Below are 18,208 nucleotides of genomic sequence, written 5' to 3'. Positions count from 1 at the left end.
TCACTCAATGATCCTTATCCATAAACTGTGACACTATATCCCCTCAGATTCATCAACTACCTCAAATAACAACATTTCTGAAATCCTTACAACTAGATTGCAATAAGGAAAAAAAGGGATGATGTTTCTCATTTACATCTTATTATGAGAGTGTGGAAATAAAACGTAAATGTGACTCATGAAAAATGAAGAATTGTAAGGTCTAGGTCTGGGCAGGACTTAGTTTAAAACTTATCTACCCCTCTTTTTTAAAGATCAATCAGATCATTATTTTTCATGTGGGCATGAATTTGCTGAATAATTTTAGCATAATTATTTTGTAATTCTCAGGAAAAAGTTGAACTTAAAGAACTCAGTGGAGAAATTTAGATTATTTACATCTGTCATTGCATTGCTGAAGGCCTGCTAATATATCACATATTTTGGTGCAATGAACCAGTGTATGTAAAAGCTTCTAAGGAAGAAGCTCTCTAGACATTTGCAAAACTTGTTTTCTCTCTGAGACTCTGATCATGCTCAGCTAGAGCTGATTTTAAGTTGATTGATATGAAAAGATGCTCTCTAGTTCCATTCTGAGGTCTCCTCAGAGAACAATTGAGAAGGTCTGTACTTCTCAGAGTGGGACTAGCCTCTTACAAAGCTTGGAAAACGTTTATTTTATGTTTCAGAGAACTACTAAGTTGAATGAAGCTGTTGGTAAAGAAACTGGTCATCTAAACAGTTTAGGTGGTTTATTCCATCTCTATTGGCTACTTTGAAGTATTATATAACCTCTTGGTGATCTGGAAAAGTGATAGAAAGAGAAATGTTGGCTAGCCAATGTTAATTTTTGTTCAAAACAGTGAGTCATATAAACTGGGATTTCCTCTTTGGGCTGTTTATTCTTGGCATATTGTCTGAGTCTCAATAATTTGATGCAATAATTCTTACTTAGAATGTGGAAAATGCCTTCCTGGGTTTCACGGAGACCTGTATTTGTCTTGATGTTTCCTGTTGGAGGGTCTGCATTGGATGCATTTGGAGGAATAAGTAATCTCATTAATGGCTACCTGGTGAGGCTGCTTGGTTTTCTTTTTCTCCCCTTTTTACCACCTCTCCATGACATGTATCAACACATTGGCTCATCTGCTATTATTCTAAGAAACAGTTTCTCATCTGTGTTTTCTCATACACTGACCATCCAATTCAGAAGAAGTGCAGAGGTGACCTTCAACTAGAAAAGGCATGAGAGAGGAGGGAAAGAGGAGATGCTGTTAAAGGCTACAAAGTTTTAGTGGTTAGACGGGAGGAAGAAGTTGTAGTGATCTACTGCTCAGCATGGTAACCATAGTTAGTAATAATGTATTGTACATGTCAACATTGCTAAAAGAGCAGATTTTAGATGTTATCGCCACAAAAAGCAATAAGCGAGGTGATGGATATCTTAATTTGCTTGATTTTAGATATAATAAAACTTCATATTTTACCCCATAAATATATACAATTGTAATTTGTCAATTTTAAAGAAGAAAAAGCGGCTGGGCATGGTGACTCAGGCCTGTAATCCCAGCACTTTGGGAGGCCGAGGCAGACGGATCACAAGTTCAGGAGTTTGAGACCAGCCTGGCCAATATGGTGAAACCCTGTCTCCAATAAAAATACAAAAATCAGCCTGGCACGGTGAAAGGTGCCTATAGTCCCAGCTGCTCGGGAGGCTGAGGCAGGAGAATCGCTTGAACCCGGGAGGCGGAGGTTGCAGTGAGCTGAGATCACACCACTGCACTCCATTCTGGTTGAAAAAGTGAGACTCCATCTCAAAAAAAAAAAAAAAAAAAGCTCAGTCGCTCACAGAACAGGGCCTATAATAATCTCTCATGTAAAGAACAATTCATCATTTCCTTTCCTGCAAGGAAAACATGAGATACATGTAAACTATCATGTAAACTATTTTCCTGTGTTTATCCTTTCATGATTTCAAGGGTGTCCTTGGGTCTTCAGGACTATAATATGCTATATCATCATGCCATCTGCTTATAAGATGAAACTATTTACAAAGTAAGTAACCAATAGGCATCTGGACTGCATATCTCATCTCTGGACAACCCTGTTCCAATAAACCTGGGCAGTAACACAGCATCATGATTGATAAGATGTGGTACAGGTTATGCAGTCAAGCAGACCTTAACTCAACTCCAGGTTTTGCAACTCACTAATGTATCAGTTTGGGCCCCTCTCCTGCAACTCATCTGTGAATCTATTATGAGAATTGAAAGCGATATAAGCCACCTAAGCAAAGGACGTGGCACAGCGAAAGTGGACCACACAGATTTGCAATTACTGTTATACAGTTAAAAGTCAGTTTGTTGCTGTGGAAGACAGTATGGTGGTTCCTAAAAAGAAAAAAATTAAACATAGAATTACCATATGATCCAGACATTCCACTGCTAAACATATACCCAAAAGAATTGAAGGCAGAGAGTCAAATAGATACTGGGACATCCATGTTTATAGCAGTATTATTCACAATAGTCAAAAGCTGAAATCAACCTAAATGTCTATTGACAGTGAACAAATAAACAAAATATGGCTTATACATACAGTGGAATTTTATTCAGCCTTAAAAAAGGAATAGAATTCTGACACATGCTACACCGTGAATGAACCTTGATGTCACTACGCTAAGTTAGATAAGCCAGGGACAAAAGGACAAATGCTATATGATTCCACTGACATGAGGTGCCTAGAGTAGTCAAATTCATAGAGACATAAAGTAAAATGTTGGTTATCAGGGGCTGAGGGGATGGGGAATGGGGAGCTAGTGTTTAATGAGTAGAGTTACTGTTTGAGGTGATGATAAAGTCTGGAGATGCACGGGGGTGCTGATTGCACATTGTGAATATATTTAATGCCACTGAACTTTATATATAACTGGTTAAAATAATAACATTTCATGTTGCACACATTTCTCACAATAAAACTATTTTTTTTCCTTAAAAATCACTTTGTTAGTCATTTGTAGTCAAAAAAGCTTATTCTTCCAACTTACAGAGGTCCTCACATATCCCATACTTGTCATGATGATGATCATGATGATGTTATGTATTCTTAGTTCCTTTTAATTTCTATTTTGTAGAACTGTAGAAATATAAAGTTGAGGCAGAGGGGAGGAAGTGTATTAGTCTGTGTGATATTGTGGAATGCATATTTGGTCTTCATTTCCGTTTCCTAGCATACAAGTCCTAAAATCTTTGGGATCTCCAAAGTGCTGCCTTTTGTGTGTCTTTGGTCTGATACGTTCAGAATGGGGCTGGTCACCTGAAAGACCAAGGCAGGATCAGAGGGCTGGGACTTTCAGCCCCAACCACAACCCAACCTCCAGAGAGGGGAGAGGGTATGAAGGTCAAGCTGATCACCAGTGGCCAATGGTATAATGAATCATGCCTATGTAATGAAGCCCTCATAAAAATCTAAGAGGACAGGGTTGGGAAGGCTTCTGGAGAGCTGAACAGGTGGAGGCTGACAGGAAGGTAAAGAAGAATTTATGCACGTGCTGGGGGAGTGGCCTACCCCAATCCCACCAGGACAGAAGCTCCTGTACTTGGGATGCTTCCCAGACCTTGCCCCATGTATATCTCTTCATCTGGCTGTTGATTCGTGTCTTTTTTTTTTTTTTTTTTTTTTTGGCAGAGCCTCGCTCTGTTGCCCAGGTTGGAGTACAATAGTGTGATCTCGGCTCCCTGCAACTTCCACCTCCTGGGTTCTAGCAATTCTCCTGCCTCACCCTCCCGAGTAGCTGGGATTACAGGCTCATGTCGCCATGCCTGGCTAGCGTTTTTTTTTTTTTTTTTTTTTGTATTTTAGTAGAGACGGGGTTTCACCATGTTGCCCAGGCTGGTATGGAACTCCTGAACTCAGGCAATCCACCCGCCTCGGCCTCCCAAAGTGCTAGTATTACAGGCGTGAGCCACCGCGCCCAGCCCCATTCGTGTCCTTTAAAATATCCTTCATAATAAACCTGTAAACATGTTAACCTGAGTTCTATGAGCCACCCTGGCAAATTAATCAACCCAAAGAAGGGCTTGTGGGAACCCCGGTGAAGCCAGTCAGTCAGAAGTTCCAGAGGCCCAGACTTGTGACTGGGCAAGAGGAGGAAAGTGGTCCTGTGAGACTGTGCCCTCATCTTGTGGGAACTGATGCTATCTTCAGGAGGATGGTGTTGGAGCTGAATTGGAGGACACCCAGCTGGTGTCTGCTGCTTGGTGTTCGGGGAAAATCTCCCACACCTTTGATCATAAAAGTCTTCTTCTGTGTTGATCATCGTTGTGGTGGTAAAGCGGTGTCATTGTCTGGAGTAAAAATACCTGAGGTTCATTGTCTCACGCCAAGGGGATTGAGGATGCCGACACACAGAAGAAGTGAGTTTAGGAGCAGAGGTTTAATAGGCAACAGAAAGGGAAAAGAGAACAGCTCTCTCTCTTGCCAGAGAGAGGGGCACCTGAATGAGACTTCTGGCCTGCAGCAGAGGGCACTGGAATTTAGTCAGGTTTGAGGAGGTGGTGTCTGATTTACACAGGGCCCAAAGATTGGCTGGACCAGGTGTGACGTTTATAACCCAAAGGGCAGCTGGCTGCTCCACCCTAATCCTCTTATTAGGCAAGCCAGCTTTCCACTTGGCTGGTGCCATGTTGTCTGCTCCCTACTTTACACGTGGTTGGAAAGGAAAAGGGAAGATGGAGCCGCCATTTTGAACATGCCTAGTCTCAGGTAGCCTTATCCTATTGGCACAACTGCCAGCATTCAGCCATGCAAGCTTCCAGCTTGCTTGTGTCTGTCTGCAGCTCGATATTACAGGCTGCTCTTTGTTAGAAAAGAAAATGATTTGGGTAATGCTTTTCATTAAAAGGAAAACCTAACCGAGGACTTCCTTACCTTCACTATCTGCCTAAATAATTTCTTTTTAACTCCTGTGTCAGTGGTGTGAGAGCAGAGGAAACACACAGTTGAAACAGTCGGCTTAGGCTTCCATAACCAAATACCACAGACAGAATGGACTTAAACAACAGGAGTTTATTTTCTCACAGTTTTGGAGGCTGGGTGTCCAAGACCAAGCTGGCAGCAGAGGTGGTTTCCTTTGATTGCCACAGGGAAGTATCTATTCCAAGCCTCTTTCCTTAACCTGCAGATGGCCACACTGTTGCTACATGATCGTTTCTTCATGCACACACATCTGGTGTCTCTCCATGTGTCCCACTGTCCTCTTCTTATAATGACACCAATTCAGATTGGATTAAGAAACACCCTAATGGCCTTATGTTGATTTAATAATTTTTATTTTTGCCAGGAATTAAACTTTTTATTGGTACAATTCAGATTTTATGAGAACAGCATAGAGACGCCCAGACATATAGATGTATTATAAATAATGTATGTATATGTAAAATGAGCCAGCCCTTTCTTCTTCCTGCCCCATCTCTTCTTGTCTATCCCCAGCCCCAATCCAAAACAAGTTGGGCTCCTGGTTGCAGTTCCCTGAGTGCTAAAACAAAATTTCCTGTCTCCAAATACAGTCATATTTTGACATACTAGGAGTTAGGACTTCAACCTCCAGTAGGAATTTTGGGAGAAACCTGCTTTAGATCATAACAAGGGGGTGGTAATAAGAACATATATTTTGTATAATTTGTATTTAAAAAATCAATTTAAGCCAGGTGCATTGGCTCATGCCTGTAATCCCAGCACTTTGGGAGGCCGAGATGGGCAGATCACTGAGACCAGGAGTTCGAGATAAGACTCGCCAACATGGTGAAACCCTATCTCTACTAAAAATACAAAATTTATATGGGCATGGTGGTGCATGCCTGTAATCCCAGCCACTCGGGAGGCTGAGGCAGGAGAATCACTTGAACCCGGGAGGTGGAGGTTGCAGTGAGCTGAAATCACACCACTGCACTCCAGCCTGGATGCCAGAGCAAGACTTCATCTAAAAAATAAATACATAAATAAAAAGTCAGTTCAGTTCTTTACAGTGACTTTTATTTTTCAACAAGAATTACTGAGAGTCTACTGTATCCCAGGCATTTTTCTAGGTTCTGGAACCACAGTGATGAACAAGGCAATTATTTAGCAAGAGAGAAACGTACAGTCTACCAATGAATAAAAATATACAATTCTATGTAGTGATACATGGTATGAAAACAATTAACAAAGGGCCATGGTGCTCGTGGTAGAATGGGGGGAGAGTGACAATTAGATAACGAAATCTACGAAGAGCTCTCTGAAAAAGTGATGTTTTAGTAGTCGTAAAAGAAATGAGGTGGCAGATTTGCCCATATCTAAAAGAAGATTACAGAGTCAAAGAACAGCAAGAGGGAAGTCTCCGAGGAAGGATAAGCTTGACACACTCAAGGGACGGAGAGAAAGTCAATGTGAGTGGACCAGTCTGCAAAGAGAAAAATGGTTGGAGATGAGGAGTTAACAGGGGCCAGATCATGTCGAATCTTGAAGGCTATGAGATAGAGTTACAGTTTATTTGTGGTTTATTCTAAATACAATGTAAGGTATTGGGGGAATTACAGAGGAGGGACATAATCTGATTTAACTTTTTAATAGATGACATAACTAGACTTTTGAACAAGTATGACTAGTAACAAAATCTACTGTCTTTGTACGTTATTCTCAGTCTATTTTATTTTTTTATTGTTAGATAAGGTCTCACTCTGTCACCCAGGCTGGAGTGCAGTGGCACAATCAGGGCTCACTGCAGCCTCAATCTCCTGGGCTCAAGCGAGTCTCCTGCCTTAGCGTCCCATATAGCTGGGAACATAGGCATGGGCCACCACACTTGGCTAATTATTTTTTCTTTTATTTTCTATAGAGACAAAGTCTCATTTTGTTGCCCAGGCTGACCTTGAACTCCTGGACTTGAGCAATCCTCCTGTCTCAGCCTTCCAAAGTGTTGATATTACAGATGTGAGCCACTGCGCCGGGCCAATTCCCACCATCTCTTTAAAGCCTAGTCAATGGGAATAGTTTTACCCTCATCCTGGAGGAAAACTCTGGCAGGCCACAGCTTTCCTGCTCACTGTTTGGTCATAGACGGTTCTATAATTACCTTAAATTGCAAACAGAGTTTCACTTCAGGAAAGTGTACAGCCCTGTGTAATAATCCAAATCCCAATTTTCACTCAGTGTTCATTTCTACTCTGTCTCCCCGTGCTGGCACCATATGGGAAGCTGAATTGGAAAAGGGGCAATATTGACTTATCTCCCCTAACCTGCCACCTTCACATAGCTGTGGCAGGTGGATGAGACTTGGTTGGGTAGCTTCAAGTTCTTTGGGTCTTATACGGGGACTTTTTCTCATGAGATACTGTTGTGTTTCCTGTATTTCCTATGATAGAGATGTTTACACTTCTATTCTTGGTAATCTTTGGACATTCTTGCCAGGCTCCTGGGCATCTGGAAGTCCATATCTGGGTTCTTTCTGCTGAAGGTTTCTTTTTTCCCTGGAGACTCTATTGGACAAGAGGCAAAGACTCAAATTCTTTTTCTCTTGGACTCTTGCTTAGAATGAGTGAGGGAGATGCAAGATCCTTGCAGCAAGGTGTTCAGGTTTTCTTTTGAAAAACTACATGTGAGTATTTGTCTCACACTCGCTTTGGTACCTGATGTTAATGTCTCAGCAAAACGGAGACAGAGAGTCTATTTCTTACATACGTCATGTGACTCCAGCCGCTGTGTGAAGACTGCTCCGTATAGGAACAAGAGTGGAAGGAGAAAGAGAGGTGGACAGCATTAGCAGTTTGGGTGAGACACGGTGACTGCTTGGAAGGAGACGGTGATGAATAGAAATATTTGGGATGTCTTGAGGATAGAACTGTAAACACATATATCGACTTGTCTATCAAGAATGGCCAGTGAGAAAGAGAAATGAAAGCTGACTTTGAACTTTTTGGCTTAAGTCAGCAAACAAAAAATAAATATCATTTTCTGAGAAGTATGAAACTGTGGAATATAGCATCTAGGGTGTGGAAGAGGGTGTGTGATAAAAAGGTTTATGAATCAATTGTTCTGTGTATTTTAAGTTTTAGAGCTGGATTTATGAGTTTAGAGTTCAGGGAAGGTTCAGGACTAGAGCTATAAATTTTGAACTCATCAGCAGATAGATGATTTTTAAATCCATAGGATTGAATGAGATTACTTAGGGGGAAACAGTGTATTTAGCAAAGAGGAGAGATTCTATGGCTGAGTCCTTTGGACTCTTATGTTTAGAGTTGGATAAGTCACACTGTAGTGAGGATCATAGAAGGAGAAGATACGTTCATTGTGTTCAGAGAGATGAATAAAGTTATAAGTGAGAGTGGCATATGGAACCGCCAAAGTCCAGTAAAGAGAAGCCAGGTGATTCATTTTTGGATTTGGCAAGGAGCTGTTGGTGATCTTCATAAGAGTGGTTTCAGGGCAGTGTAAAAGCAAATGTGATGGGTGTGGCCTAAAGACAGAGAGAGAGAAAAAACAGAACAATGTGTGTTGAGTCAATTGCACATTTTATCATTATTTTCTTTATTTTTATCCATACTGCTGATAAAAAATGTTAAATAAGAAAGGTAAAAATACCAAACCAAAACAAAACAAAAAAACAAGAAAAAGAACTGTATGGTCTGTTATCTTCCCTCCTAGGTGACAAGAAATAAAGTTTCATTATATTATCAATACTTTTTGCCTTCGTGGTGAAAACAACCAAGTGCTAAGAAAGAATTCTGGCAAAATTACTTCGAGTCCTTGCTACATCAGGACTTCTTTTGTTTTGTGTTTCTTTTTTAAAAAAATTAATTAATAGCTCTGTACATCTACTAGAATGATACAAATCTGAAGTACTGACAATACCAAATGCTAGTGAGGATTTGGAGCAATGGAAGCTCTCATTTGTTTCTACTGGGAATGCAAAATGATACCACTGCTTTGGAAGACAGTTTGGCAGTTTCCTGCAAGACTAAATATACTCTTGTCCTATGAACTGACAACTGCACTCCTTGGTATTAAGGCAAATAAGTTGGAAACTTATATCCATATAAAAACCTATACTCTGATGTTCATAGCAGCTTTATTCATAATTGCCAAAACTTAAAAGCAACTAAGGTGTCTCTCGGTAGGAAGGTGGATAAATAAACTGTGGTACATCAAGCCAATGGAATATTATTCAATGCTGAAAATAAATGAAGTATCAAGTCATGAAAAGACATGGAAAAATTAAAGTACATATTATTAAATGAAAGAATCTAAGGTGAAAGGATACATAGTATATGATTCCAACCAGATGACATTCTGGAAAAGGCCAAACTATACAGACAGTAAAAGATCAGTTGTTGCAAGGGCTGAGAAGGCATAGCCAGGTAAACAGGTGGAGCGTGGAAGATGTTTAGGGCAGTGAGGACTATGCTGGTTTGTAATATGATGGTACAATAATGGTGGATACATGTCATTATATGTTTTTCCATATCCAGAGAATGTATAAATAACACAAAGTGAATTATAATGTAAACTGTGGAATTTGGGTGTTAATAATGCATCAGTGTATTAGTACATCTGCTCATCAAATGTACCACTCTGATGGAGATTGTTGATAATAGGGTAGGCTGTGCCTACATGGGGATAAGGGGCAAATGGAAACTCTCTATGCTTACCTTCAATTTTGCTGCGGACCTAAAACTGCTCTAAAAAATGAAGACTATTAAAAATAATTAGTAGTATTTAAATAATTAGTAGTTGGAGCAAATACTCAGATTACTGAAATATAAGCATTCATTCTGGGCTTGCTCAATTTTAGGAGTAAATGACTGTATGCTGTTCCAGCAGTTTCATTAAAATGGCTCATTTCTTTTTACTTAAATTAGTGATTTAGGCATACATTAATCCTTAGTGCAGAAAACCTCTTTCTTTTAAACAAATTTCTCAATCATCCCACCCTGACAGATAATCAGAATTAAGTCACAATTATTTTGAGTTGAAATGTTTGCAGTTATTATAAATGATAATGATGCAGAATCTTTTGAAATATAGAAAGTAACTTTAAGTCATAAAACATTAAAAAGAAGACATGATTGTCACTGTAAAATATACCAAACTGGGCAATAATCTGCAAAAACGGAAAAGTGAAATCAGTTTTAGAGTGGTGAGATTTCTTTTTCTTTCTCTGTTCCAAAACAATTTTAATTGATTTTGCTTCCATTGGAAAGTAGTTATAGTCACTTTCTTGTTAAAAAGGAGTTCATTGTTATGAAAAATTTGGAATAGCTGCACTTTTTTTTTTTTTTTTTTTTCTGAGACGGAGTCTCGCTCTGCCCCCCAGGCTGGAGTGCAGTGGCGCGATCTCGGCTCACTGCAAGCTCCGCCTCCCGGGTTCACGCCATTCTCCTGCCTCAGCCTCCCGAGGAGCTGGGACTACAGGCGCCCGCCACCTCGCCCGGCTAAGTTTTTTGTATTTTTAGTAGAGACGGAGTTTCACTGTGTTAGCCTTTTTTATATGATTCTCAGTGCAGCAGACCTCACATGGCATACTTGTTCTTCCTGATACCATTTCTTCTGAGACAATCTGTTTACTAATTAATTTTACTTATTTCTGCGGAACACAGAAGCCATGGCATACATTTTGTGTTCAGTGACTCAAGAAATGGCTTAATCTGCCAGGCTCGGTGGCTCACGCCTGTAATCCCGCACTTTGGGAGGTCGAGACGGGTGGATCAGGAGATCAGGAGATCGAGACCATCCTGGCTAACACGGTGAAACCCCGTCTCTACTAAAAATACAAAAAAAACTAACCGAGCGTGGTGGCGGGCGCCTGTAGTCCCAGCTACTCGGGAGGCCGAGGCAGGAGAATGGCGTGAACCTGGCAGGTGGAGCTTGCAGTGAGCTGAGATCGCGCCACTGCACTCCAGCCTGGGCGGCAGAGCGAGACTCCGTCTCAAAAAAAAAAAAAAAGAAATGGCTTAATCATTGCATTCACATATTTGGAGTCCATTGCAGTGTTTCTTTTTTCTCTGAGTAAAGACAGTGTGTATATACATATATATTTATATGTCTAATATAAAGATTATTATATATATGCTGAAGTAGACTCTATTTTCAGATAGAAAGAGCCATATATGTATATATATAGAGAGAGAGAGAGCGAGCGCCATATATATGTGTGTGTGTGTGTGTGTGTGTGTGTATGGGGGGGGGAGAGAGAGAGAGATCAATATCTATACAGATATCTGTATATTTCCAAAGTACGTTGGGGAAATCCACTCTTAAAGGGTGTCTTTGTTTGTGCTGCTATAACAAAATGCCATATACTGGATAATTTTAAGACAATTAAAATGTATTTCTCATAGTTCTAGACACTGGGTGGTCCGAGATCAAGGAACTGGCGTTTGGTCTCTGGTAAGGGCCCTCTTGCTGTGTTTCACAGGAGAGAATGAGGAAGAGCAAGAGGGCCAAACCATGTATGAAGCCTTCCTTATAAAGGCCTTAATCTTATTTACCAGGGCACTTCCCTTATGACCAGTCACTACCCAAAGACCACACTTCTTGAGACATTTACATTACGGATTGAGTTTCAGCATGAATATTGGAGGGGACACCCTCATTCAAACCACAGCAAAGGGAGCTAGGGATTATGCAGATGATATCTTCCATCCTTGTTGTGTTATCTGGACTCCTCTAGTACTTATCCATGGCTTCTAGAATTAATTGCTTCTGCTGCCTTCATTTTCTGTGCTCCATCTCTGCGAACAGGCTTTGCTTCCTTCGAACACATCATATGTTTTTTTCCTAAAATCCTAAATGCTCTTCCTGCTGCCCGAAAGACTCCCTGGCTAGTCATTACCTTGGCCAACACGTATTCAGTGTTGAATCTCCAGGTAAAAGCCAACTTCTTAAGTAAGCTTTCCAAGACCCTATTGTAGTCAGTTAATTATCTGTCCTTTTTAATATCCACTTTTAGATTTAAACTCTGTGCAGGCTGGTTTGTGTATTGTTGCATTCCAAAGGCCTTGCACAATGCCTGTCATATAGTAGGTGTTCAATAATATTTATTGAACCAATAGTCAGCGCCAAGCACTCAGAAATACTGCCTAGAGAGGTCACAGCAAGAAAATTGACAGGCCCACCATCGTTTCCCGTTATCTATGCTCAGGATCTTTGCAGCTATACTCAATCACGCATGCATTGGAAATTAATTTTCATAGCACTTACTGTTAGAAATCAAAATCTAAACATATACACTACCAAAGTTCTGCTTTTGAAAAGTCGTTTTCCAGGTAGAATTTTCTTCACAAATTGACCATTGCTGAGTCTAATAAAAATAATTTATCTATTTTGGAGTTCAGCTTATAAAAGTTTCTGAAATCCAACAGATTTCAGCCATTTCTCGAATACTACAGATGTCTTGTTTTAAAAAAAATTACAACACCATATGTGCCCTGTTCCCCTGAGTATGTTTCAGGGAAGTTTTAGCAGTTAAAGTAGGTTTTTTCTTTCTTTTGAAACCTAGCATGTGGATTTAGTGCTTATTAAAGTGAGAGACTGAGCATGGTGGCTTGATTTAGGATTTGAAAAGGAAGCTGCACTAAAAGCTTCCCTTCAGATCTCTGCCAAGAGCCCTTCCCTGAACAATTCTCATGCTGAAAATTGTTGATATATTCCTTGGATACATTGTTGTCCATCTTTTTGCCATGTGGTCACGTAGGCATATGGAAGCTCAGACCGTCATTATTCCTTTCAAGAAGGCTGTGTTCAAATGCTATGCTAAATAAGAGCCTATTGAAAAGATGGATATGTTTACTATTTGAATCATTCATTCTCTCTTTCCATGACACAAACCTTCTGAAACTACCAAATGCAAGCCTTTAATTTTTAAAAATCCAAATTGTGTGGCAGAGTACACCCAACTATTAAAAACATAAACCCAGTAGCCACAGACATGTCGTTGTGCAAACAAACCTGTGTGTGAAGTCTGACACTGGCTGGCTGCTCCATGTGACTAAGACAATATCCCCCTGAAAATGACCTCAATTAGTCCCTGTTGAGGAAAACATTACTCTAATTGTTTTTCATGACATCAGAATTTATTAGCTAGAGATGAAACATTTTCCCAAACAGTTTAAAAAATATATTCAGAGAGAATGCTAAAAATAATGATGATATTTGATCTTCTGGTACTGTTGGACAAAAATATCCAAGGACGCAATACCAAAACAAGACTCAGGAGAGGCCAGACTCTGCAGCTGCAATGAGGCACTCGTTCATGGGATGCTTACAGTCCCTGCATTTGCATGGCTATGAAGGAGGGCTAAAAGGTTTCACCAAGGGCCTAGCACTAGAATTATGAGGTGCCATCATTCCAAACCAGGTGTTGGCAAACCACGTGCCCACAGGCCAAATCTGGCCCACTGCCAGCGTTTATAAATAAAGTTTTATTAGAACACCACTGCACTACATTGACAAGGTAGGCATTGTCAATGGCTGCTTTTGCACTACAATGGTTGTTGAGTAGATGAGAGAGAGACTGCTTGACCTCACAAACCTGAAAATATTTGTTCATCTACACCTTTATGGAAACAGTTCATTGACCTTGTTTCTAGACTAAGAATGGCCCTTCTTTCAAATTATGTTTTTGGTTCACTGAGTTCTATTCTCCTTGTTATGAGGTAAAAAGTGATAGCTCACATGAGGTGGAGTGGAGATGCAGAAGCTCATTCAAATGTATTAAAGAGGAAAGTGTGGATATGGAGATGGTGGTAGCCACTATAAATGCTGCCAAAAATTGCTACATGGATTATTTTTGACATATATAGGGATCAACAACGAGGCTAAGATAGTTGGTATATACAGTATGGATTGTGGGTAAAAAGAGACATGGTTAAAAAAATGGGTTAGTGAGTCAAGAACATCTGCTGCCCATCCATCCTTATCGGACTCTCCTTCTTTTATCCCATACCATGGCTGTTCACCACCCAATCGAGATTCATCTCTATTACCATGGTAACAAGTTGGGGACACTGCTTTTTAAAGTTATTCTGATTCCCTGGTACATATAAAACAGGCATTTTACCTTTTATAACTTCACCACTTAAAGACTGCCCAAGATTTTAATAGCCTAGGATTCCTTCCTATCTTTTTATGCATGTATGTATGTATTTACCTAAACAGAGTAGTATATTTATGAGTCGAGTTTTACTACATTAATATATGTTGGACATTCAACAGCTTTAAAATTAATCTCCTATATCATTTATATTCACAAAATGTAGATGGTTTTGCAGGGAAAATGTTAGGTAGTAGGGACACTCATTTTTGTGTATAACCCCAAAACATACTTACCAATGTTTTCAATATTTTTTAATAGGTAGATCAAAGTCTAATTATATGAGACTAATATAAAATGATCAAAGATGGTGAAGAATGAGGGTGCCATTTACTAATCATAGGTAAACTATTTAGCCTTCCTTAATCTCAGTTCCCCTACTTAACTCAGCGTTGTATACCAATAGCAATTGGCTATTCCCTATATGCAAAATATTTGCTGTACACAAATAAATGAGACAATTGATGTAGCATGCTTGGAATAAAGTGAAAGATGTTAACATACTATTATTAGCTGTATTTTATTACAATTATCAGGTCACTTTCACAACTCTAAAGTTCAGCCATATGACAAGAAAAGAACCTCAGGATATTTGCCACGTAATTGTGCGTCAGTCTAAATGGAACATTTCCCACCAAAAGTGAAAATAGCTCAGTCTGGCGTTTCTCTGGGTTGGGAAGGAAAAAAACAATCATTTGTCAAAGACACTATTTTATGAGGATTTAACTGGGCACAAATTGAATTTGTGGCTTGGCCAGGGAAAGAAATATTTGCAAAACATCTCAAAGATGACAGCGATATCCACCTTGCCACTGGTAGCAGTTTAAAAATGATAACATTATGCTGCCACATATTTCTGAGAAAATAGTAAGTATTTAAGGGACAGTTTTCCTATTCAATACATTTCTCCTTCACTGAAAATTCTTGAGTCTTTCAGAAGCATGTTAACTCTTTCACAGTGCCATGTCGGAAATTCTTTCTCTACAAAATTAAATGGTATTCAATAGCCAAACTCTGATTTTTTTTTTCTGCTTCCAGTTTGAGGCTTGAATGAGCCTCTCAAATACTTCATTCCAATGTCATATCAAGTTTGTCTTTAAAGAGATCTTCCTTGTTGAAAACAGTATACTTAGTAAAGTTCAATAATTAAAATGCAGGTGTATTTTCTTTGACTTATTTCATAAATTATGTGTGTATGAGAAAAAATATAGACTGAGAAAAATATTTCTTGCCATTTCTACTGTTAGTGAGATGTGCACAACTGGGGCCGAAATTGAACAAAACCTTATAATTATTCTAGTCAAGTTCAAATGAAGGTTGCTCAGGGGGAGTGCCATCTAAGTGGATCTTAATTTACCGGAACTGGTTTCCTCAGGCGTTTTGTTCTCATGATATTTAGTGTGTGATCTATTCACAGTGATTGGACAATACAATATTTTGAAATAATCCATCACACACAGGTGTGCCAAGATGTATTTGAAATGCATAGGACACTTCCTAGAAAAAACAAAAGGTGTTTTGTACAGATGACATCTGACCACATACCAACTTTGATATGCATCCAAGTAGATCCAACAACATTGCCTACTTTCTCCTAAACCTTTGGAGATGAATATTCTTCCTTTTTAAAAGAAGCATAAATAAAAGTGTTTTCCTCATCTTAACAATACCTGCTACAATATGGATGGACCTCAAACACATTATGCTAAATGAAAAAAAAAAAAAAAAAAGGCAGATGCAAAAAGTCACATATAACCCAAGTTTTTTTATACAAAATATCCGGAATAGGCAAATCTGTAGAGACAGATTATAGATTAGTGTTTGCCTGACACTGGGGGTAGGAGCAAAAATTGACCAGAAAGGGTTATGAGGAATCATTTTTGTGTGGGCGGGGGGAGAACAATAAAAATGTCCTAAAATTGGACTGTTGTGATGGTTGCATAATATTCTACATTTACTAAAAATAAATTGTACTTGGTTTAGGAAAAGGACTTGGTATTTATTAAGTACTTACCTGAGCCAGGAACAATACTAAGCACTTTATCTCTTCACTTTAATACCCCAAACAACCATCTTCAACAGGCTCTTTTATCCCTACAAGAAATTGGAGCTCAGAGAGCCATTGTGCCCGTGGTCTCACAGAAAACTGAGAGGCAGAGACAGTATTTCCACTTGGATGTACCTGTGTCCAACGTTGTAGTTTGCATTGAAGACTCAGTTCTATGGCATAGGAAAAAGCAGGTAGCAAATTGGTTTCAGAATTCAGTTTAATATATATTGATTGGCTACTCTGTGTTTAGCATTTCAGTACCTTTAGGAGAGAGAAGGTTTAAAAGAAATACATGATGGCTTCTGCCCTCAATGAGTTAGCACTTTGGAAGAATAGAAAACAATTTAAAAGTTCCGCAAGACCAGTAAGTGCTTCCAGAGATCAGAGGATAATGGTCATTGTCAGTGGCAGGGGCAGTTAGTAAAGAAGTGACATTTGTAAAGGAGATGCCTAATTTCTGGCACGTAAATACAGACTAAAGCTGCCCCATGGAGGAACAGAACCAAATGAAAGCCAGGTCAAAGCCAAATCGAAGGTGGCAGCAAAGTGTGTTGGCACAAGTGAAACCAAAACAGATTTATTAGATAGAATATCTGGTGGTGACTGCATTGGAAGGAGAGACTGGAGAAATAAAGATCAAGTAGGAATGTATTTCTGAAAAGAGGTAGCAGGGTATTTGACTCCATGAGAACAAACGGTAAAATCATGGATATTTTTCCAATATAGGAAAGGCAGGCTAAATATTTATTATTTTATATCAATTTATTCAATTTCGTTCTTTTCATACCCTGCAAGAGAGGCCCCTAATTGATAGGAAAACTGAGTCTTAAAAATTATTGTGATTTGCCCAATATCACACACAGCTGAGGCTGAAGACTTTGCCTCTTAGCTCCAAATCTAGGGCACTTTATAGCTAGTGTTGTAAAATCAAAGGGCTCTAGGAGTCAGGCTGACATTGTAAATGAGAGAAGCTTATTAGATAAAGGGGCAAAAAAAAAGTAGTGTAAACATGATGAGAAATGGCAACTGATATTTTACCTTATTTTCCAGGAGTAATAGGGAATAGTGGAGACTCTGGTGAGTGCCTCATTTTAAAGGGAAATTGCTAGCAGTTTCCAAAAGGAGAAGCTTTAGATTCTTAATTGCGAAAGGTAGGAGTCATTCTTGACTTTTCACTTTTTCTCTCACCCTAAAGCCAAATCCTGGACACTCTCTCTTCAAAAATATAACCAAAATGTGATCAATTCCTTACAGTGCTTTCACTACCTCTAACACATCATCATGTCTTTCACTTAAAATATTGCCATGTCCTCCCAGCTATGCTCCCTAATTTTACTCTTATCAAGAGCTTCTCAGACTTTATTTGCAGCTTTATCAAAAGGCACCATCAAAAAAGTGAAAATGCCAGCCATAGACTGGGAGGAAATATGTATTTTTATTTATTTATTTATTTTAATGGAACATTTCACAAATTTGCATGTCATCCTTGCACAGGAGCCATACTAATCTTCTCTGTATTGTTTCTTTCTTTTTTTAAAAAAATTATTTCAATAGGTTTTTAGGGAACAGGTAGTATTTGGTTACATAAATAAGTTTCTTATTGGTGATTTCTGAAATTGTGGTGCACCCATCACCAGAAGAGTGTACAGTGTACCCAATTTGTAGTCTTTTAACTCCACCCTTTCCCCCCGAGTCCTCAAAGTCCAATGTATCGTTGCTATGCCTTTGCATCCTCATAGCCTAGCTCCCACATATGAGTGAGAACATAGGGCTTGATTTTCCATTCCTGAGTTACTTCACTTAGAATAACAGTCTCCAATTCCACTCAGGTTGCTGCGAATGACATTATTTCTTTCCTTTTCATGGCTGAGTAGTATATACATATATATATGTATATATATATATACACACCCCACATTTTCTTTTTTTTTGTTATTATACTTTAAGATCTAGGGTACATGTGCACAACGTGCAGATTTGTTACATAGGTATACATGTAACATGTTGGTTTGCTGCACCCATCAACTCGTCATTTACATTAGGTATTTCTCCTG

The 18,208-nt window shown here is 39.1% G+C and overlaps 1 pseudogene; it reads right to left on the bottom strand.

Moving 5' to 3' along the window:
- Positions 1 to 17,603: 17,603 nt before the first annotated feature.
- On the bottom strand, positions 17,604 to 17,696 carry LOC116271090 (annotated as a pseudogene).
- Positions 17,697 to 18,208: the final 512 nt, after the last annotated feature.

This window comes from Papio anubis, chromosome 17, assembly GCF_008728515.1.
Source record: "Papio anubis isolate 15944 chromosome 17, Panubis1.0, whole genome shotgun sequence".
NCBI lineage: Eukaryota > Metazoa > Chordata > Mammalia > Primates > Cercopithecidae > Papio > Papio anubis.
The sequence above is the reverse complement of the archived record's forward strand: the minus strand, read 5'-3'. Positions and strand labels throughout refer to the sequence as shown.